The following is a 25,874-nucleotide window of genomic DNA, read 5'->3' on the forward strand; positions in this document are numbered from 1 at the left end:
ATAAAAGGGTTTTTTTTTTACGAAAAGAAAGAAAAAAAAATCTGTTTTTCGTTTTTAGGGCAAATGCCGAGAAAAAAAAAAATTTGTTTTTGTTATTTTAGGGCATAATGCCGAGAGAAAAAAAACTGTTTTTTCTTTTTTCAGATTTGCCGAGAGCAAAAAGAAAAAAAAAATATTTTTCCGTTTTTTTGTGATATTGCCGAGAGCAATTAATAAAAAAAAAATTTTGTTTATTTTTGGCCAATAATCTTTATACATTATTTTCTATAATGTATGATTGTTTGTTGTGAAAAAGTTCACAATTTTTAGATACCCAATTATTTTAAAGAGGTTTAAAATAATGTTGGATTAATTCATATCACTAGCTAATGTAAATTAAGATTGGAATTATTGTGAGTAATTGAGGAATTGTCACATAATTTTGATAATTATAAAATAGGTGGTTTGGATAAATTACTCTACATAATTAAGGAAATATGTCTTGAATGATTAATTTATAGTTGATGCTTTTTTATTTAGTTGTATGAATTGTTGAATGGTTTTATTTACGTATTTTACAATCGGTTGTAATTTGTAATACCTAGTGTGACCTTAGTTAATTATGTTTTCGTAATGATGGAAACATAATTTTTATGTAATTTTGAGATCTCGAATCTCCTTTTGGTTTTCTTTAGTATTATGTTTTTGAAATTAGAATGTAAATAGGTTTATTTTGTAATTTTAATTGTAATTTTGAGAAGACTAAAGATGGAGATGGGATTCCTCACTCCCGCTACATGGACCAAGATGGAACATCAAGACAAGCTTCTCGGGTCCTAAGAAGGATTCCAAAGTTGTATTTATGTTCATTTTGGTAGATAGGCCACACTAGGACTTTATTTTGTTTTATGTTTTTCATTCTCGTTGCTTTTCGTTCGCATGATAATTAGTGCATCATATTCCGTCTAAACCGAACCACCTACTAATATGCATGAAAATTGACTCATATAGATTGATTGTTAATTATCATGGACATAAAGATGTCACACAATTTTAAGCCATCATCTTAGTTTATTCATTCTCGCATGCTAGATATTAGTTCACTTAAAATGAATTAAAATAAAGTTGATGGGATCTTCCTCTATAACTAAAATTGAGACTAGTCTTTATAAGGCCAAACAACTATGAATCCCTTCTTCGTCGGTAGGCATATAGGACCTTACTCAACATGTGACCCCTTCTACGTTGGGTAAGTAGTTTGTGTTGACTTATTTTATCTCAACATTATAATCCGAAGAGTTTCTCGTGATTATGATGGACTATAGATAGAATTTACAGAAATTTATCAACCAAGAATTCTAACAGTAGAATTAGCCAAGAGGTTGGCTTATCAATTTACAGATAATTGAGTCTTGGGATCATTTATATAATTCTTGAGGAAGGTCAATTGTATAAATGCTTGAGTCTTCGCTTATAACAGTTTTGCATTAGACTTAAATCATAACGATGAGTATGCTTATTATTTTTTTTATTCTTCTTTTCACAGTGTAGAATTCGTTTTATATTGATAATACTGCTTACAACAAATGGCTGGAAATAATGATATCCCTATGCCAAGTGCCACACTTGGACGCGAGTCCTGGCTAAAAGCTTTCATGGACCACATGAATCAGTTCACACGACTGAAGAATGACGGGTCCAACTTTGCGGACTGGGAGGCATCATTGCGGAATGCTGCCATTGATGACGATAAGCTCAAGTACTTAACTGAGCCAATACTGCCAAACCCAGGTCCCAATGAAAGAGCTAACGAGTCACTTGCTTATAGTGACTTCGTCATAGAAGCGTGTGCGATAAAGAACGTACTCATTTTTGCAATGGAACAAATTTGCACAGACGCTTCATTGCCCAAGGTGCAAACAAGATTTTCACCACGCTCACTAACGAGTTCTGAAAAGCACCGAGAATCATTACTTATGAGCATACATGTCGCTTCTTTGATGCGAAACTCCAGAAGGGCCAACTAGTTAGCCCACACATTCTTAACATGATTGAGAATGTCGAGAAACTGGAGGCACTTGATTGCAAAATTAGTAAGAGCATAGTCATTAACCGTATGCTTCATTCATTTCATGATGGTTTTGCCCTTTTCAGGGCAAATTACTACATGAATGACATGAGGAAAAGTCCTCATGAGCTACACTCACTTCTCGTACAGACCGAGAAGGATATGAAATTGAGTGGGAGCATGAAGCAAAATGTTCTCATGATTTCCAACAAGAATAAGGGTAAGGACAAAGCTCACGATAACCTAACTGTAGGAAAGCCAAAGTTTAAGAAGTCAGGAAACGGTAAGAGTGGGCCTGGTGTAACACCCCTATTTACAAAGGAGCCTTTAGCAAGACATTCCCTAATAAACCGGACTGTTACCATCTCGGTTTCCCGAGGTAGTGAATATAAGACTTAACAATCCAAAGTACTTTAATTATACTTTAAGTGAATACTGTTTTCAAAACCGTACAAACTAAAACTGTAGCAAAACAATTTACAAACTTTTAACGAAAATAAAACTTGTAAAACAAGGTGGATAACTAAACATGATTAAACGAGGTGGACTAGACACTAAGTCAGGCAATCCAAGCGCTCTTCCCATCCAGCTCCTATCAGTCTCTGAGGTACCTGTCAATCTGCTCCCCAGTAAAAGGTTCACCGCAGGTGCTCACGAATACATAGGGTCAACCACGAGGTTGAGTAGGGTAATACAATGCAACAAGTATGTATGATATGCATGCTCCTCCATCACCACCACCATATCATCGCAACTCATAACCCGGAACACCCAGCCATACCGATCCCCGGTAGACTATATATCGACCGTAGCCGATCTCGCCACTTTCGCGAGGACACCAGGGCAAGTCCTGCAGAACCCGCCTGAGCCTTATCACAACATCATCTTCACCACACCACATCACCACAACATCATCCATCTCCAATGCATATGAATGCTCAAAAGAAATTAATGCAACACAATATATATATCATTGAACTGATCAATCATAAAATCATGCCGGTTACCAAATGTTGTGATAACATACTCAATACGATCAATTCAAATAATCACCTTCCAAAGATATGAATCATAACATAAATCAACAACCACGAATCAAGTCAACGTTCACAGTTTCGTCATATGAAACACAAACAAGTCAACACAATTCAACAACAACGATAATAAGTCAAGTGTATTTCCCTACCTCAAAGTGCCAGCAAATCCAATTAAGCAGTTCAAGCAGTCCAGAAAATAAAGCAACGAATCTGATTATCGATCCTTCACAAATCCGTCACCTAAAACAATTATAATATTTATATTTACTAATTACTAAATATAGAAATCGCCCAAAATAGAAGCTACTAAAAAAAATAGATAGGTTACCCAATATAGAAAGTTTCTAAAAATGGAAAGTTTCCGAAAATAGAAACTCGGAAATAAAAACGAAACGTAAACATTTTAATTACGCAAAACCCGACACAACCCTTCAAACACTCCCCCTTCTCACTGCTCGCCCAACCACCACGCTGACCCAAACCACCTCTGACCACCACCGTTATCACCTCTGACCCACGGTGGTTCCAGGGGTGGTCATCACTCGCCTCGACTCCCTCTGAACCGCCACAGAAACCACCCCGAAAGCGCCTGACCGCTCGACTTCCCTTTCCCCTGTTTTCACGCATTCAGGCCACCGCCACCACGAACCGCCACCTAAGTGAAGGAAAGGTAGATCTTTATACCTAACAACATACTCATATATGTATAATTTAATTTGTCATAAAATTAACTAATGATCTTATGCATGCAAACAAAAGATAAAATAGAGGAGAAATCATGTCCTTACATTGATTTTCGGTATATATGGGCACAAAAGAGATCTCCTTCTCTTTTGTTCTTGAGCTTTCCTTAATGGATGAACAAAGACCCAAGTGTAGGATCTCTCCCAAGGCTTTATACCCAAAGCTTTCTCTTAATTAAAACCAATATTATGAAGACTAGATAATATTAATTTTGTAAGAAAATTGACCCAAAAATTTGGTCTATATTGCTCTTCAATCACACGGTTTGAATGAGGAGAGGAGAGGAAGAGTTTTTGCTTACTTAAACTTCTTATTTTCAGCATGGTTATTATGAATGAATGATTACTAGTATATATAGTAAATATGGGCAAAAGAATATGAAAGGACATAACTCTTAATCTTCTCCAAAAAGTGTAGAGAAGAGGAAGAGTCGTGGTCTTTTTATGTCCTCTAATTTCGGCACATATGTAATATGGATCCATATTATTTTTGTCAATTTGTCAATATGTTACATGTCACATGTCACATAAAATTGCTATGTATTTTTAACACATTTAAAAATCAACGTATTAATAAAAATACGTCATATACAAAATCGACTTAGTAATTCATAATTACTTGTACCAACATCTTTTACCAATTATAAATCACAACAACTTGTATTTATAATTATTCATTCAATTTCAATTGTTTCCTTAAACAATAATTTCATCTGAGTAAAGATACAATTCTATTACTCAGACCGTATCTCATCTAAATGAGACACGTAAATTTTACTTCCAAAATCGTCCGTCAATTTTCAAGTAATTTAATTAACTCGTAACATTATACGATTAATTAAATAATCAATTAAGAGTGTTGCCCTATAGGTATGACCTAGGGGATCAACTGATCACCACCGTCGCACGACAGTAATGTCAAACTCTAGTCAGCCAATCATTACCGATATGTGTGGACCAAATGACAAGAAAAATACTTCCCAAATGTATTCTTTAAAATGAGATTTAATAATGATATTTAAATCATATGATCGCACTGTTGTTGAGGACACATTTCCCAACAATCTCCCACTTGTCCTCGACAAGTGTGCGTCACCAATTCTCTTGTCCTATTACTATCTCCCACTCAATGCAAGGTGTCTTTCGTGTCGTACTTGCAAGTGATCATATCGTGAGTGGTTTCCTCGATCTGAGAATAACGATTGACCGGATTTATCCACCATGGATACATTCCGAGCGTGGCCACGCATTTCCAGTTCATTACTCCTCGAGTGGCCCTGAGATATTGTTATAACCCTGACAAAGGGGTGGACAATTCCTATCGCACTCATTCCCTTCGACTAGCCACAGCCATCATAACCCAAAATATGCCCATTTGACCCCATTTACGAAGGTCGTATTAACACAAATCAAAGTTAATCAAAACGTGCCATCTTAGGAGAATAGTCTTTAGTCAAAAGAATCGACTCATTTGAATACTATAGCAACTCTCGCCACGACCAGGCTATATAAATTTGCCATAACTCTATAAGCGGTCATTAGGCCCGACAAAGTGTTCCTAATAATCCGCTATGTGATCGACTAGTCATCTCACATGACTCTATGGCACTTGAACTTGCCATCAATCGCATCACACTCTAGTCACTTCGAGACGTCACCTCATACAAGTGACTATGGGCGAATACAATGTTAATCCGTGTTCACTTTAACGGGGTTCAATTGTCTCTACAACCCGTTTGGATGTAACAAAGTATAAAAGGAGTTTTTAAAGAAAAACTCGAACGACAAATGCGATTATCACATATGAATAGTCAATGCCTGATTACTATTTCATATTCTATAATCTAATTTGATCTTGTACGTAGTTGTTTATTTCAACTCAATTGAAATGACATGACTCATCATGTTTAGCCTTTGAGAAGGCTTTGGTTAGTAGGTTTTATCAACTTCTTGTACCTTACTCAACCTTACTACATACTCGTTTTCCTTTGTAATGTATACATTTGCATTACAAAACTATCCGAGTACGTGTCGAGATCCAATCAAGACATAGGCCCTCTAGCCTAAGAATAGCTCCCACTTGTTTTCACAAAGGTGCGGACTCATCCTTCTTGCACATCTCATGATTGCAAGTGTACTCAATTTCCGTCATAAATATCTCTCATTGTTCTTTATTGCCTAGAACGATTCTAGAAAATCTACTTCTTAATTATCATAGCCACAATGGTATCTTAACCATCCTCATGCGTTTTGATTATGGTTTTGTCGGAAACCATGCGCAATCTCAATTGTCAATTATCACTTGTGTAACACCCTTACACAAAATTGCATCATAAACACTTTGCTTTACTTCCTTAATACTTCTGCAAGCACTTAAGGGTAATCTTCATGGCTTACTTGATAAAGATTTCTTAAATTCGATTTTGAAAACAATTCATCATACTCAAAGTATATGAAGTGTTATACATCATTACTCATTTAATTGATCCGGCAGCGGAAGCAAATGGAATCAATCAAATATGTTCAATTTAATTGAACTAGTCATGAATCTTATCAACATAAGACTTCTTATTGACGCTAATATCATGTGGATTTATCTACATAAATCTAGATATTAAAGATGTATTAAATTACTCCAAAAGTCTTAAATCATTCTCAATGATCAATATGTCATCCACATATCGGACTAAATAAAATTTCCGTAACTCCCACTAAACTCCATGTATAAAAACAACTTCTCGTCTTATCGAGATAAGTTTTATAACATGATCAAAACATTGATTCTAACTCATTGATGTCCTACTTAAGACCCTCTCTTAAGTTTCACATTATCTTAGGATTGCAAGAATCTATAAAACTTCATGACATGTATTGAATACATTCCTTCTATTGAAGAAGTGGGTTTTAGATTCACTTGCTGTATTCATATCCTCATAATGAAACATAATCCCTAAGAAGATCCAAATAGACTTAAGCATTTCAACCAGTGCAAAACTCTTTGCTACCAATCTTGCTTTGAAATCTCTCTTTATTAGTGCAAAACCCTTTGTCACTAATCAAGCCCTTTTGTTTCGGATTTTCATGGCTCTAAGCCTTGTATTGAGTTGTGACTTAAACACTCTTATGTAAGTCATATGTTCATTACTTTCTAGAAGTAATCAACTTGAATCAAACAATTTCTTTTGTAAGTTATAAGCTCTTTACTTTCTTAAAAGTAGCTTGAATTCATCATCTTTAACAAGTGATGAATTTAACCTCCTAGGTTTTAAAGAAACAACGTCTTACACAACACGTCTAATGTAGCCAAGAAAGACCTGTTTCTTGCGACATGACATTCTTTGTGGCTCTTGAATAATTTTCTCCCACTCTGTCTTCTAGAAATAAACTTGTATTTTAGAAAGACAGCTTCACGAGCCACAAACCTGGTGTACTCGTGATTATAATAAGGAAAAATGAGCATTTGTTTCTTGTGAAAACTTACAAACATGGTACCCTTACCATTTCATATCTCATATGATTCTATTTAGTGGAAAAATAATTTAGACAAAAATGATAAAATCCCCAAAAGGATCAAGTAACTCAAAGTAACTTGATTGAAGTCCAAACCATATCGAATAGCGTTTGATTTCTTATCCAACCACACATTACTCCATAATGCGTGATAAGAGAGATTAACTTGTGATACTATATCACATTTCCTTTGGATTATATCAAAGTCTTCACTTTGATAATCCCATCACGACTAAATCGTGATTCCTTGAATTCTTTGAACCTCTTCAAAAGATTTCTCTATTTACCTTATCAACTTAAATCGTTGGTAAAAGAAAATGATCAACCTATTTTGGATCAATGATTTACAACCTCGATCTCCTTTTCAACCAAAAGGCACGAGACTCTTGCTTTGAATACAAGATACGCATATACCATTAACAATCTAATGGTTTCAAGAGTACTCGATAACTCTTTGCGTTCATCATTCCAAAATTTAAGGTTTAATCTTGGGTTACCAATTTGAGTCTTGCACCATCTTCATGATATATCATTCTAGTTTGGTTTAGAATATAATCACCTTGATAATGGGCCAGCCATACATCAAATCGTGGTGTATAGGGTCACAAAAGTGAAACCTCCTTTGTATCTTAACAAGTTTGTATTCTTATTTAGAGTTTATGTGCTTAATAGTCATAATTAAGTACAACTCTAAACCCAAAACTAGATTTAGTACACAATGACTCTATCTCTCGACTTCATTGTTGCTAGTCGTCATATTCTAATCATCCTATGTATCAAACATAATGATGAAAACCACCACTGGTTTCTAATATTGACGAAGTGGTACTAGCAAAATTTATGTTTAATCAAATAAACATTTAAAGAAGAAGATCCCATTAGATGTCCCACAACTAACTTGTTGATTCTTCAATAATTTGGGGTAGTTTCCTTTCTCGTGTCCAACATTTAAGACAATGGAAACTTTATCGGTTGGGATTGATAGGTTTAGTATCGTCATTCTCAACAACTTTACTTTTAACATTACCTTGTATCAATTCCATTATAATCTTTACTTCTTGAACCTCGTTCTCATCTTAACGGTTTAAGAGAATGCTCCCACTCATTTCAATGAGTCTTTGCTTTGAGAAGCAAAATTGAATTCATGAAGAACACTCTTCATTTGTTCGTTTTAGTCTTAAAAACTTTCATTGAGGTGGTTGCGTTATTTTGGTCAATTACGAATTCTGACAAAACTAATTACCAAAACAATCATTTCAAGGTACTTAATTCTTTTAAGTACATGAAAAACAATCCATTGTAAGTAGATGTGTTAGTCTAGAATTAAAAACCTGTTTGATAATAGATAACTTTAATCTATACTCTTTGCAAGAGATCCTTAGCAATGGTTCATATGAGGTTTTAGAAGCAAAATTCAAATTTGTCTCTAGTTACGATGTTTATATGGAGATTTTGGAAAAATCGAAATGATATCGTATATGAATTGTGGTTAAGAAATAGAACAATATGATAACGGAATAGTGGAAACTTAACATCTATCGTTTTAAATCATACTTGTAAACAAGATATGAACATTTATATAGTGACCTCTACCCAACTATTATAAATGATTCCAAGACACAAATTCATATCGACTTAGGCACGGTGGGGCCGATACATCCTTTATCAATATAACTCGGTGGATTAACGTTTAATCGATTCTACTTTTAGAACTCTTGGTCGATAAAATTATATTAACTTTTATCTTTAGCCCAAAACACATCTGACAAGGGCACGGTGGGGCCGATACATCCCTTATCAAAAAACTTTTGTTGAGTTCAATCCAAATTTCGAATAAATGTGTCCATGATCCAAATCCACATCAACTTGGGCACGGTGTGGCCGATACATCCCTCATCAACATGAATTCGGTGGATAGACATTTATCACCCACTTCCCCTACGTAACAAGGTTTGTACCCCGGTGTGGCCGAGCGCACTCCCTCACGAAATAGGTTTTCATGGTTTCTACTATTTGGTAAGGCTATATCTCAATTGATTGTTTTAGCGAGAGGTCATGTCAATTTATTATCTATCACGTTTTAAGTGAACTAAAGCGGTGAACTACGATAATTATAATAGAGACGGTCGAAGGACTCGATTAGAACGATGATGCATGTTTTAGTTATGGCGATTTAGCGATGCATGCAACATATAAATAAAATGCAAAACATAAAAAAAATCCTAGTATGGCCATCCTAGAAATAGAAAACTGTTTAACTATTACATATTCGGAAACCAACTCCATTGGTCCCTTGAACTTCGGTTGTGACACGCATCTCGAGGTAACACCGTCTTTATGTATCGTCATCTTGAAGAAATCCGTCTTTAGGAACTCCGGAATGAATTAAAATTACATAATGAATTACATAATTCCTATTATACATTTGTAACTATAATAAAATAAATCTATTAAATTACAAGACGGTGATACGAGATCACATTAAAAATTACAACCGAATCGATATTCCCATACATTTCGGGTAATACCAATTAAAACTAAGGCCATACTAAGCAAAATTACATAATTCAAAAATTATATAAATAAAAGACATTCAACAATTGAAATATGCAGCATTATAATATGTATGAACATGCCCAATTTTATGCTAAATCGCCTTTAAATTAGCCAATATCATATATTACTCGGTTTTTAAGGATTTGCGTGATTTCAACATTTTACAATCACCAAAATTACATAAATTCATATTTATGTATAAGTTAATTACCCTAACCTCTTAGGACTCAAAATTTAGTCTTCACTAATAATTTGACCATAATTAACTCATATTTGTTCATAATGGACTTAAAATTATAATAAAATGCTATAAACTTCAAATAAATCATAAAATTTCAAATAAATTTGAAATTTGAAATTTAAACTCATGAACATTCTGGAAAAATACCATGACACTCATAATGTTCAAAAACTTAGGTTAAATATTTCGAAATATATCCGGAAAAACAATGTTGCGGTTTTATCGATTTTAACTAAAATAATCATAAAAATATGAGAAAAATTATTTTCACCAACTTTTCAATTTTAGATCTGAAAAAGACAATAAAAAGCAACATGTGACGTTTTTCCTTAGTCATGAAGTATGTTTTAACAATTTTCACTAATTAAGTCACTATTTATGCTATTTTTCATCAAAAATCCATAAATCATGCATAAAGACTTCATTATAGCCTACTATTTTACACACATCTTGTAAAATTTCATGTGACAACATACTAAATTTCTATGACCAGATTCGAAATTTATCTCATATTAACCTATTTTTCACCTAAATCCGAATTTAATAATGAAAAATCCATTTTTCGAGCATAAGAACTCATAAAATTATGAAACTTTCCAGATCATCTAAAAATAATATATGTGAAAACATATCCAAAAACTACTAGAAAATTCGAAGTTTAGCTAATTTTGGTCCAAAAATGGCATTTTTATCATAAAAATCACATTTTAATGCCAATATTATATAATATGAACAATAAAATCCGTAAATTAACCAAAAATCCTAAAAACCTTTTAGGACCAGAAACTTAACATGCACAAATTAATTTCGTGATATATCATAATATCACAAATTTATAAGTTTTGTTTGTTAATCATATAACTCGGAAAAACAATAACCGATTTGCATGCAAACAACCATTGCTCTGATACCAATTGAAGGAAAGGTAGATCTTTATACCTAACAACATACTCATATATGTATAATTTAATTTGTCATAAAATTAACTAATGATCTTATGCATGCAAACAAAAGATAAAATAGAGGAGAAATCATGTCCTTACATTGATTTTCGGTATATATGGGCACAAAAGAGATCTCCTTCTCTTTTGTTCTTGAGCTTTCCTTAATGGATGAACAAAGACCCAAGTGTAGGATCTCTCCCAAGGCTTTATACCCAAAGCTTTCTCTTAATTTAAACCAATATTATGAAGACTAGATAATATTAATTTTGTAAGAAAATTGACCCAAAAATTTGGTCTATATTGCTCTTCAATCACACGGTTTGAATGAGGAGAGGAGAGGAAGAGTTTTTGCTTACTTAAACTTCTTATTTTCAGCATGGTTATTATGAATGAATGATTACTAGTATATATAGTAAATATGGGCAAAATAATATGAAAGGACATAACTCTTAATCTTCTCCAAAAAGTGTAGAGAAGAGGAAGAGTCATGGTCTTTTTATGTCCTCTAATTTCGGCACATATGTAATATGGATCCATATTATTTTTGTCAATTTGTCAATATGTTACATGTCACATGTCACATAAAATTGCTATGTATTTTTAACACATTTAAAAATCAACGTATTAATAAAAATACGTCATATACAAAATCGACTTAGTAATTCATAATTACTTGTACCAACATCTTTTACCAATTATAAATCACAACAACTTGTATTTATAATTATTCATTCAATTTTAATTGTTTCCTTAAACAATAATTTCATCTGAGTAAAGATACAATTCTATTACTCAGACCGTATCTCATCTAAATGAGACACGTAAATTTTACTTCCAAAATCGTCCGTCAATTTTCAAGTAATTTAATTAACTCGTAACATTATACGATTAATTAAATAATCAATTAAGAGTGTTGCCCTATAGGTATGACCTAGGGGATCAATCGATCACCACCGTCAAAGACGACGGTAATGTCAAACTCTAGTCGACCAATCATTACCGATATGTGTGGACCAGGTTGACGAAAAATACTTCCCAAATGTATTCTTTAAAATGAGATTTAATAATGATATTTAAATCATATGATCGCACTGTTGTTGAGGACACATTTCCCAACACTAAGACCACCAACATGCCTCCAATGTGGTCGCCCCAACCACCAAGAGTTAACCCAACAATACCCGTGTCAATTCAGGTCTGAAAAAGGGTCCCAATTACCCGAATTAATCACAAAACGCCACGAAGCCCCTGTACACGAAATGTTCAGGCAACCACCGCGCAAACCACCACCAATAACCACCCAAATGCTGTAGGGTAATATCCGTATAAAACCCCTTTAAATTAAGGATTATAACGCAATTTTAACATGTGATTAATTGTCATAAACGAAAAACAAGAGAAAACGATAAGAGAATAAAATCAACCTCGGGTCCTTATGCAAATCGGCCTAAGAACAGAAATCAATGTAGATTTCCTCCTAATTGTTGCACCCAAGATCGTCTGAGACTATGCCCCTTGTGTTAGAAATTACTCTCTAATTGCCTTGCAATATTGAGAGAGCCTTTTGTGAGTTTTATGATGTGAGATCTAGGATTTCAGAGAGAATGCTCCAAAAACCCTAATTTTTGTGCAAATGATGATGATTTGGTCAAAAGGAGAGAAGGTCTCTCCTTTTGTTTATTTCGGCCAAACCGTGACATAGGGAGAGAGTGGGCTTTCCACTTTCTCCTTATTTTAACTCGTGGTCCGACTCATTTTGCTAAAATGTATATGACGGGTTTTTAATTATAAATCGTCACTCGTTGTCGGATAATAAAACATCGACTAGTAACATGAATTAGTCGACATATTAATACTTGTCCGATAATGACAATATTGTATAATTAATTAAATTCAATATACATTAATTAAATATAATCGTTTATATTCAATTTACGAATTAACTGCTTAATTCACCTTAGCCATTATTATTTAATCTGTATTAAATAATTATCTCAACATCGCGTTTGACTAATTATTAGTCAATAACTCTGACTAACTGCTTAGTCATATTAGGCATCAACATGACTGTATTTTCATACTGTCACATCTCTCAAACGTATCCTATAGGTGTGACTTTTAGGTACCAGTTGATCACCGTCATCTGTATGACAATAACGTCAAACTTATCTAGCAAGCCAACCGTTATTGATAAACGTGGACCAACTGATAATAACACAAAAGTATTCCCTTTGATCCTTTTAGAGATTTATATGTCATCGCACTAACTGTAGAGGACACCAGCCCCAACAAATGCCACCTTGCCCGTCGACCCTTCACCCTTAGTCTCACCAGCCCAGGTCCGCGTCAAATCGAGTCACAATAAAGGGTTAAACCCGTGTTTTTATCCGCCATCAGAATCCCATAACCACCCCACCAAAGGCCGCCTGAAACACTTTCTCCCGCCGGTCACTGGTGGTCAAAAGGGGGTCTAATCACTCCCTGGTCTCCCACGGTCACAACGGTACCCTAGGTTCGTCCTATAGCGGTCTAATTAACAAGTTATATTCGTCTTAAGGCGAGTAGTTATGAGACGGTCTTACCTTGCTTGAATGCCGATGACGATATGCAAATCCTATGACCAATGCTCTTCCTCTCTTCCACGGCAACCCTAGGTCAATGTATGTGAGTGTAGGGTTTCTAGGTCCCTTTATATAGTCTAGGTTTAATTAGTATCCGACTTATATTAAGAAACCCGCTCCTATTCTAATTAGAAGATACCTTGCTTAATTAATTCCCAACTCACACTTATAAACCCGTCTTTACTTAATTACCAACTGGCCTTAAGCCATGGCACACAACCCCATGTACTTCCTTCATAATATATAATTTACCTTTCTCGTCTTATTTGCAATTACTATAATAAAATACGATTAATTAATTATTCGAATTACGTAAATTATTTATATAAATTATTATCAAATTACGGGGTATTACAATCTTCCCCCCTTAAAATGAACTTCGTCCCGAAGTTCGCTCAAAAATGCTACTAAGAGCCTCACCAACATCCAACACAACTCGGTACCATAAATTCCATTTCAACTTATAACCAATTAAACACAATCAACCCTTCCAATTAGACACAATAAAATGTATTACAAAATAAACTCAAAACACGAAGATGCATCTCAAAACAAACTCAAAACACGAGGTATAACATTCTACCCTCCTAAAAATAAACTTCGTCCCGAAGTTTAACTCATCTTCACTTAACCCACACTAACTACAACTAACCACCTGAGAAACACAAATGTATAACAACTAATCTCTTAACACTGCTAACAACTATTTCCAACAACTAGTTTATCGATTCCTGGACGACTATTGACAATGCGCGCTCTTATACCCCCGAGTTACGTCCCTAAACTCCAACTTACTATACCATTAAGTCAACTATCACCACCACCCTCCATTATATTCACAATGTCAATCCTAAGCCATAAACAAGAGAGAGTAACCGCGATACAATTTAAAAGAAACTCCTCGCATTTGTAACCATATCTCCAGAAAGTATTCTACCACTCTAATCCATCATAATCACCAAAATCCATTAACATGTCCATACAACCATTTACTCACTTACTAACCCAGGTCAAGAATTAGGCCGATGAATACAACACTCAACAACATACTTAGAACTCATAATTTAGATTATCACACGGTTTCCACCACATCGCTTATGAAACATATCACACCTCCCAAAAAAAAAGAAACATATGATTCACAATAACAACAAAATTACTTCCATATCACACATATGTTTAACATTTTAGCAACCATACCATTCAATTGTATCCATCAACTCAGTATAATTCATTTTCAGCAAAAATAAAAGATATCGCATAAACAACTTAAACATGTACATATACCATCATATAACTTGTAAAACATTATCTATGACAAAAGATTAGCAAGGTGAACAAGTTCTCTAGTTTGCACGGTTTGAACAAATAGGCAACTCGCGGCTCAATTAAACGTAACTATAACGACTATCATTTAAACATACGCATAACATGTGAATCATCAAAGGGTTATCTCATTATAATTGGCCAACATAGCGGACATAAAAAAAAATTTCCGTCAAAATATAATTCATAACGACGGTTCGAGAATATATTTCAAATATCGTAACTATATCGTAACTATATCAAACTATATTTCAAATATCGTAACAATTGCAACAATCACCTTAGCATTTCATGACAATACAACTATGAACATATCCAATAAGGAACAACAACACTATTTTATTATCATATCATAAGTTTAGGTTCAACTGAAATAAAGTAATGCAATGAAAGTAATAAGTATAACTATAGGCACACAGACTCACATAAAAGACATTAGAACTCAGATGACATCCTACATGTGTGAACATTTAGACATACTCATTACTACCATCCATGTGTAAACATTTAAACATAATTATTATAAATATTCATGCGAGTATATTAGAACAATAAAGTTAACATTTAACGCCACCAACTTTACCAAGATATGACAATATAGTTTTATATTTATATATATCCGACCACTATACAAATATGATGAACACACCAGAGATATTACAACATGCCAAACATATATAAAATATGCAAACAACTGGACTCGTATAAAATATTTCACCCTCGATTAAGAATCAAATTAAGCTATTCAATTTCACTCATACTATCATGCCAACAATGTTATCAACTAAACTTTAATTTTATCACTTGTTAAGATACATAACTACTGAACGTGTGTGCTACTATCATCATATAAAAACATTATAAGGTCACATTAATAAGGCTCATGAAATAACCAAACAATTGTATGAAAACTCAACATAGAACGCACATTTTACAAGTCATGATTCACGTTGTAACTTCCAAAGACCACGAACAAATAACCGTTCAATCAAAACTTGATTCATATTACTTTTATAAAATACGGAGAGTTAAAAACACAGGGGAAAAAGAATTAGGTCTAAAGCACAAGAATTCCATTTCTAAAGAATTTTACAACTCAGTTGGTCCAAACAAGTATGTGACAACAATTGATCCGAAACTTGGGTCAGTTTGCAAAACTTACCATTTAATATAGAGACATCAAGAATTTTCGTGGCTTATCAATTTGAAAACATATGCGAACCTTCTGATCGATGGAGTTGGAATTATGCAAAAATTATTAATACAGTTTAAATGAGGATTTTATTACTCCTAATCCGTATATCCTATAAGCATGAAACCAATGCCAAATGAACACTAACTCACGAGGCTATCTCTCATAAAATTTTCATCCATAGGCAATAAAAAGAAAAGAAATGGCAGTAAGGTCAATTAAAGAGTAAAATCAAACAAAACGAGTTTCAGCACTTGGTTATTCTTTACTATATTACAAGCTCTTATGAACATACTATATATACTATCCCATCCCAACTTAAATCTCACACTTTGTACTTACGTAAACATCTATCCCATAGAATCCCTTCGCATCTCGATCTACTCCTTACATCTAAATCACGATTGCTATGACTAGAAACATGCAATTGATAGTGTTTCGATTACTATCACAATACTATACTAGCATGGCTTCGGGATCACATAACCGCATATCGCTAGACATAATAGCACTATCAACACGTCATTCAACATCCATCCAGATAAATATCATCAATTCACAATTATTTTCACGCTCACGATTACCACAATCCAACACTTCATTGATTATCAACCTGAACACGAAAATTTATTTCTCATCTCCACAACATCATATGATCACGTCATCATTCATACAAAATACTTACCGTAACGTTGTCCTGCAGAATGGTTAGAATATATGGGTCTCAAGGTATACATCAACTCGATTATATCCAAGGTTTTCCTTCTAACTACCCCATTCACTCAATTTATCTCGGGTTACCTGGTTCAAAACTGAGAGGGCAAAAGAGCACGCATTAAGGGCGCCTTCTTAACCGCACTGTGAGCTCCTAACAGTTTATTCCCAGGGGTTCATTTTATTTAGACACATCCTACTTTTATTAGGTTCATTGGTTTAGGCCTGAGGATCGTTCGCTCTGATACCACTTTGTAACACCCCGATTTACAAAGGAGCCTTTAGCAAGACATTCCCTAATAAACCGGACTGTTACCATCTCGGTTTCCTGAGGTAGTGAATATAAGACTTAACAATCCAAAGTACTTTAATTATACTTTAAGTGAATACTGTTTACAAAACAGTACAAACTAAAATTGTAGCAAAACAATTTACAAACTTTAAGCGGAAATAAAACTTGTAAAACAAAGTGGATAACTAAACATGATTAAACGAGGTGGACTATACACTAAGTCAGGCAATCCAAGCTCTCTTCTCATCCAGCTCCTATCAGTCTCTGAGGTACCTGTCAATCTGCTCCCCATTAAAAGGTTCACCGCTGGTGTTCACGAAGACACAGGGTCAACCACAAGGTTGAGTAGGGTAATACAATGCAACAAGTATGTATGATATGCATGCTCCTCCATCACCATCACCATCTCATCGCAACTCATAACCCGGAACACCTAGCCATACCGATCCCCGGTAGACTATATATCGACCGTAGCCGATCTGCCAGCTCGCAGCTGAGGACACCAGGGCAAGTCCTGCAGAACCCGCCTGAGCCTTATCACAACATCATCTTCACCACACCACATCACCACAACATCCTCCATCTCCAATGCATATGAATGCTCAAAAGAAATTAATGCAACACAATATATATCATTGAACTGATCAATCATAAAATCATGCCGGTTACCAAATGTTGTGATAACATACTCAATACGATCAATTCAAATCAATCACCTTCCAAAGATATGAATCATAACATGAATCAACAACCACGAATCAAGTCAACGTTCACAGTTTGGTCATATGAAACACAAACAAGTCAACACAATTCAACAACAACGATAATAAGTCAAGTGTATTTCCCTACCTCAAAGTGCCAGCAAATCCAATTAAGCAGTTCAAGCAGTCCAGAAAATAAAGCAAGGAATCTGATTATCGATCCTTCACAAATCCGTCACCTAAAACAATTATAATATTTGTATTTACTAATTACTAAATATAGAAATCTCCCAAAATAGAAGCTACTAAAAAAATAGATAGGTTACCCAATATAGAAAGTTTCTAAAAATGGAAAGTTTCCCAAAAATAGAAACTCGGAAATAAAAACGAAACGTAAACATTTTAATTACGCAAAACCCGACACAACCCTTCAAACACTCCCCCTTCTCACTGCTCGCCCAACCACCACGCTGACCCAAACCACCTCTGGCCACCACCGTCATCACCTCTGACCCACGGTGGTTCCAGGGGTGGTCATCACTCGCCTCGACTCCCTCTAAACCGCCACAGAAACCACCCCGAAAGCGCCTGACCGCTCGACTTCCCTTTCCCCTGTTTTCACGCATTCAGGCCACCGCCACCACGAACCGCCCCCTAAGACCACCAACACGCCTCCAATGTGTTCGCCCCAACCACCAAGAGTTAACCCAACAATACCCGTGTCAATTCGGGTCTGAAAAAGGGTCCCAATTACCCGAATTAACCACAAAACGCCATGAAGCCTCTGTACACGAAATGTTCCGGCAACCACCACGTAAACCACCACCAATAACCACCCAAATGCCACCTTGCCCGTCGACCCTTCACCCTTAGTCTCACCAGCCCAGGTCCGCGTCACATCGAGTCACAATAAAGGGTTAAACCCGTGTTTTTATCCGCCATCAGAATCCCATAACCACCCCACCAAAAGCCGCCTGAAACACCTTCTCCCGCCGGTCACTGGTGGTCAAAACGGGGTCTAATCACTCCCTGGTCTCCCACGGTCACAACGGTACCCTAGGTTCGTCCTATAGCGGTCTAATTAACAAGTTATATTCGTCTTAAGGCGAGTAGTTATGAGACGGTCTTACCTTGCTTGAATGCCGATGCAGATATGCGAATCCTACGACCAATGCTCTTCCTCTCTTCCACGGCAACCCTAGGTCAATGTATGTGAGTGTAGGGTTTCTAGGTCCCTTTATATAGTCTAGGTTTAATTAGTATCCGACTCATATTAAGAAACCCGCTCCTATTCTAATTAGAAGATACCTTGCTTAATTAATGCCCGACTCACACTTATAAACCCGTCTTTACTTAATTACCAACTGGCCTTAAGCCATGGCACACAACCCCATGTACTTCCTTCATAATATATCATTTACCTTTCTCGTCTTATTTGCAATTACTATAATAAAATACGATTAATTAATTATTCGAATTACGTAAATTATTTATATAAATTATTATCAAATTACGGGGTATTACACCTGGTGAGACTAGTGGCTCACTAGGCAAGGCAAAGAGCAAGGACGGTAACGTTGAGTGCCACCATTGTCACAAGACTGGACATTGGAGGAGGAACTGTCCCGTGTACCGTGAGGACATAAAAGCAGGCCGCGTCACTCCTGTTGGTTTGTCATTTTATATTCATATGATTGAGATTAATCATGCAAGTTTTGGAACTTGGCTACTTGATACTGGTTGTGGTTCTCATCTGTGTAATCATTTGCAGGGTCTAAAAAACATCAAGCCCCTCGCAAAGGGTGATGTGGACCTGCGAGTTGGGAATGGAGCACGAGTTGCTGCAGTCTCAATGGGAACATACGTAATCCAGCTCCCTAGTGGTTTTGAGTTATATTTATCTAACTGTTACTATGTACCCAGTTTATCTAAGAATATTATTTCTGTTTCCGTACTTGATAAAGACGGTTTTTCATATTCAATAAAGGAAAATAGCTGTATTTTCTCTTTTAATGAAGTGGTTTATGGCAAAGCAGTTTCCATGAATGGAATTTATATCTTAGATCAAACCACAGAGATATTACATGTGAATAATAAGAAATTAAAGGTTGGTGACAAAGATCAAACTTATCTATGGCATTGTCGAATGGGACACATAAATGAAAAATGTGTAAAGAAACTCATCGAGAGTGGGACTATCTCCACATTTGATTTCTCATCATTTGGCACATGTGAATCATGTCTTATCGGCAAAATGACTCGAATTTCCTTCAAAAGTGTTGGAATGCGCGCTAGTGACATATTAAGACTCATAAATACTGATGTATGTGGACCTATGTCAATTACCGCAAGAGACGGCTATAGATATTTTATCACTTTCACTGACGATTTGAGTAGATACGGATATGTCTACTTAATGAAGCATAAAAGTGAGTCTTTTGAAAAATTCAAGGAATACCAGAATAAGGTTGAGAACCAACTGGGTAGAAAGGTTAAAGCACTGCGTTCAGATCGTGGTGGCGAATATCTTTCAAATGAGTTTGATCAACACCTTAAAGACTGTGGAATAGTTTTACAGTTAACTCCACCTGGAACACCTCAATTAAATGGTGTGTCCGAACGGAGAAATCGAACACTACTTGATATGGTTCGATCCATGATGAGTCACACGGTAGTACCTGATTCATTATGGGGTTTTGCTCTTTTGTCAGCTGCTCTTATACTTAAACGAAGTCCGTCTAAACCTGTCGACAAGACTCCATATGAAATGTAGAAGGGAACGGTCCCTAACTTGTCCTTTATTCGGGTTTGGGGCTGCGAGGCTTATGTTAAGTGGAGACACGAGGATAAGCTCGGCCCGCGATCGGTCAAGACATACATTATTGGTTATCCAAAAGGAATGTTTGGTCATTACTTCTATTCGCCTACCGAACATCGAGTTTTTGTTGCGGCTAGTGCAAAGTTTTTAGAGAAAAAATTTCTCGAGAACAAGTCAAGTAATAGAACCTTCGAGCTGTCGAAGATTCAAAAACCAACAACCGAGGAACAGATGGAGGAAGTTGTTCCTTCAACTGATGATACGGTTAATATTCCTCAGGAACCTAGGAGGTCGGGTAGAGTCTCTAATCCTCCAGACAGATACATTGGTATGGTCGAGGAAAATGACGTTTTGCTCCTAGAGAGTAATGAACCCGCTACCTATATAGGTGCCATGACCTGTTCCGACTCTAAGCTATGGCTTGAAGCCATGCAATCCGAGATGGACTCCATGTATGAGAATGACGTATGCGATCTTGTTGATTTACCTAACAAGGTAAGACCTCTTCAGTGCAAATGGCTTTACAAAATAAAGCATTATATAGGCGGACAACCAGATACCTATAAAGCACGACTAGTGGCAAAAGGTTTCACTCAAGTGCACAGATTTCATTATGATGAAAATTTTGCACCCGTAGTTATGCTGCGTTCCATTCGGATAATCTTAGCGATTGCCGCTTTTCATGACTATGAAATTTGGCAAATGGATGTGAAAACCACCTTCTTAAACGGTTATTTGGAGGAGGAGTTGTACATGGTACAACCCGAAGGTTTCATAGATCCTTAAAATCCTAACAAAGTGTGCAAGCTTAAGCGTTCCATTTATGGACTTAAGGAAGCTTCTCGGAGTTGGAATCATCGTTTCGACCAGGTAATAAAAGATTATGGTTTCACTCGATCGGTCGAGGAACCATGCTTATATATCAAGTTGAGTGGGAGCAAGATTGTTTTCTTGATATTGTATGTCGATGACATACTCTTGATTGGGAATGACATTCCTCTCTTATCTTCGGTAAAAGGATGGTTGAATAACCATTTCCAGATAAAGATCTGGGTGAGGCACAACGCATATTGGGAATCCGTATCTATTGAGATAGATCACGACGGATGTTATCATTGAGTCAGGAATCTTATTTAGAAAAGATTCTTGAAAGGTTCAGCATGACCAACTCCAAGAAGGGGAACCTTCCAATGACGTCTGGGATGCATTTGAGCAAGTCTCAGTCACCCACGACACCTGAAGGGGTCGAACACATGAGTCGTGTTCCTTATGCATCAGCTATAGGATCAATCATGTATGCCATGATATGCACACGTCCAGACGTGGCATATGCATTGAGTATGACGAGTCGGTACCAAGGCAATCTAGGTGAAATACACTGGATAGCTGTTAAAAACATCCTTAAGTACCTACGGAGGACTAAGGATTGGGTATTGACTTATGGAGGAGATACTAAGCTATGTGCAATCGGTTACGCAGATGCTAGCTTCCAAACAGACGAGATGATTCAAATCTCGATGCCGATTCGTCTTTACTCTTAATGGTGTCTGCGGTCACCGGAAGAGTTCCAAACAGGATGATGTAGCGATTCTACTATCAATCCAGTAGTACTATGCCGCTTGAAAGCGTGCAAAGGAAGCTATATGGATGCGTCAATTCTTACAAGGACTAACCATAGTTCCTAGTTCGAATGACCCAATCACTATCTATTGTGACAATAGAGGTGCCATCTTCCAGGCTAAGGAGCCTAAAACTAGCAACAAGTCTAGACATGTACATCGGAAGGCTCACCTGATCCGTGATTACGTGGAGCAAGAGGAGATAGTGATTGAAAAGATTGCTTCGGATGACAACATCGCGGACCCTCTCACTAAACCATTGAAATATGATAAGCATGAAGGGCACGTTATTTCCATGGGAATTAAACGTGTTACTGAGTTATACTAGTTGCTTATGGATTCGATAAATTTCTTTTTCCATATGCTATTTATAACTTCATCGTTTTATTTCATATTTTGGTTTTCATGCGGATTGTACGACAACTTTGAACGCCACAAAGTGAACTGAATTACATTATATTTGTTTTGGTCCGTAATCACCTACATGAGCTGATAACTCTGGCTATTATACTGTGAAGTTGATTGATGGTGGGTTCAACGAGCCATAAGTCAAACGGTTGGCTGATCGATCACAGATGCGAGTTATAACGATACCTCGTAGGACAATTGTGACAACGTAATGGAGTCCTAAATGTCTAAAAACATTCGGTGCCAGGTCGTGGATTGGACGTCCATTGTGTTCCTAGAGTCGATTCTTTTGACTATCGACTGTCTCTTGAGATCTAGGCAGTTTTTGGGTGACTTTGGTTTCTTTCTCATGGTCGAACGTAACAGGAGGCTAAGCAGATTTTCACTGGGTCATTTTATACTGTGCTTATATCTGCAGGATTCGAGTTGAAGAAAATATCCAACCTTTATCAGGTTTAGTTATTTCTCAGGGCTACTCGAGGAGTTGTAACAGAAATGCATGGCCATGCTCGAATGATGATTCGTTTATCAGTTAAGTTACTCTCTAGTCGGTAAAACCACTCTTGATATTGATCACTTGTAAAATACGACCTTTGTTAATACGGATTTTGCAAATTGTTTTACATTGAGTGGGAGAAATTTTAGGATATGAGAATCGGTTATCGCACATACACTTGTGAGGACAAGTGGGAGTTTGTTGGAGCTTGTGTCCTCCACAGTTAGTGTTATAACATATATAAATCTCTTATAGGTTCACAAGGGTATACTTAGTATTTTATCAGTTGATTAACGTTCACTTAATAACGGTTGGCTTGTTAGAAGTTTGACGTTATCGTCATACTGATGGCGGTGATCAACTGGTCCCTAAAAGTCACACCTAAAGGATGTGTTTGAGAGATGTGATTGTATAATCACATTGATGCCTTATATGACTAAAAAGGTTAGTCCATGTATTTGACATAGTTCGTCAATGTGATGATGAGACGATTATTTAATATAATTAAATAATATCAGCTGAGACGAATTAATTGTTAATTCGTAAATTGAATATAAACTGTTATATTTAATTAATGTATATAATGTTAGTTTAAACGAATTAAGATGTTAATTCGTAATTAAACGTAACCAGTTATATTTAATTAGCAAATTATAAATATGTTATATTTATAGTTAATGTATATATTATGCGAAATTGTCATAATAAAATGTTGACAGACCGGTATTAATAAATCGACTACAAACTGTTGTGTGTGGACTTATTAATACATGTCAACATAATTGACAATTAATATAATACACATTATATAAAATTTGAGAACAACCAAAATAAGAAGATTTTTCTTCTTATTTTGGTGGTTGGTGAAACCGAAAATAAGAGGAAAAAGAGGAAGAAAATATCTTCCCCTTATTCACTCCATTTGGACGGTTTTTAAGAGAGGAAAAGGGAGATCATTTCTCTAATCCTTTTTGACCTAATTCTCTTATCACAAAAATAAGAAACCCTAAAAATTCATAATAATTTGAGGGATCTTTTTCTAGCAAGAACAAGGGCATTTCTCAAAGCATTTTGGGTGCAACAATTAGGAGAATATCGATCTCGATAGTGTTCTTAGGCCAAATTGCTAAGACCAAAGGTTGATTCTAATCTCTACTTTTGTTTATGTAATTTCATTTATGACTCGTATTTTCATAATTATAATTTCGTTATAATCCGAAATCTTGATGAATCATACCGATATTTCCCACAAAAAGACATCCCACGAATACGCACAAATGAAAAGGGCGAGTCTAATAGATAATAAAATAAGGTTCATTGTAAGAACTCGCTATCTCACACGGTCTCCCCCACTTAAGCTTCATCACGAACCTGTCAATTATATAAATATGAAAGCCACAGTCAGTGGGGAGTAACTCAGCACTACTACAAATACAGGCAACCACAACGGCCCTTTAACAACGCTTATTCACGAAAATCATCAAAACACGTTGTAGAATTGATTCCGCGAATTTTACCAAACTTAATTACAACGGTTCTGTGTTGATAACCATTGTTATTAGTTTTAACAACGGGTCATACTTGAAAAACCGTTGTTAATGAAAAAACTAATAACAACGGTTAAATTTTAACCATTGTTAATGGTTTGGCGCCAAATTAGTGAAAAGTAATCACAACGGTTATATTAGAACCCGTTTTTAATACTTTTTAACAACGGTTGTAGACTCAATAACCGTTGTTATTAATGTTATGAAAATCTTAAGAGCAACAGATTGCTTTATTCTGCTATACGCTACAAAACACAAACACAAGCTAATACTGCTACTATATCATCCTCCATTCCTCCCTGATCGTCGCTCTGTCTTCATCTCCGTCACTGTTGTCACCGTCTTCTCTCCGTCATCGTGTTTATCAATCAGGTATATATATGTTTCTTAGCAACGCTTATAGATATAGGATTTTTTGGGTTATTATCTAATTTGTTGATAATTTAGCTTAATTGCTTTCCTGAATTTCGTTTATTTGTTTGCCTATTATTGTTTTTTCTGAATTAGTTGCCTATTATTACGAATGTAGAATAATGACTCGAACTTGAATGATTGATGCAAATATAAGTGACCGCACCTACAAGGATGGTTTAGCTGAATTTTATGAATTCGTTTCGAACAATTTGAAAGGTTCTTCTAGTATTGCATGTCCTTGGGAAAGATGTGGTAATATTAGCTATATGGCTTTTCCGGACGTTAAAATACACCTAGAAAAGTGTAGATTTAGTCGATCCTATACACGTTGGATTTTTCATGGGGAATCATTAGAGGAAGAGAATAACTCTGAAGAAGATGATGTTGAGGTACACGAAAGGCTAACTGATGATCCTGAGTTTACCGAGTTTTTTGAGTTAGAATAGTTGGAAGTAGAGAAGTTGAATGTTGGGTCTATAGATAATGAAGAGAATGATGATGAGTCCATTGCTTTTGAAGATGTAGATGATGACACTAGTAATTAGGATGACCTTTACAACATGTATGAGAAGTTGTGTGAGTCTGAAGCACCTCTGTATCCTAGTTGGAAGTTCACAAAAATGTCGGTTGTGGTGAAGTTGTATAATA

This window comes from Silene latifolia, chromosome Y (assembly GCF_048544455.1).
Source record: "Silene latifolia isolate original U9 population chromosome Y, ASM4854445v1, whole genome shotgun sequence".
NCBI lineage: Eukaryota > Viridiplantae > Streptophyta > Magnoliopsida > Caryophyllales > Caryophyllaceae > Silene > Silene latifolia.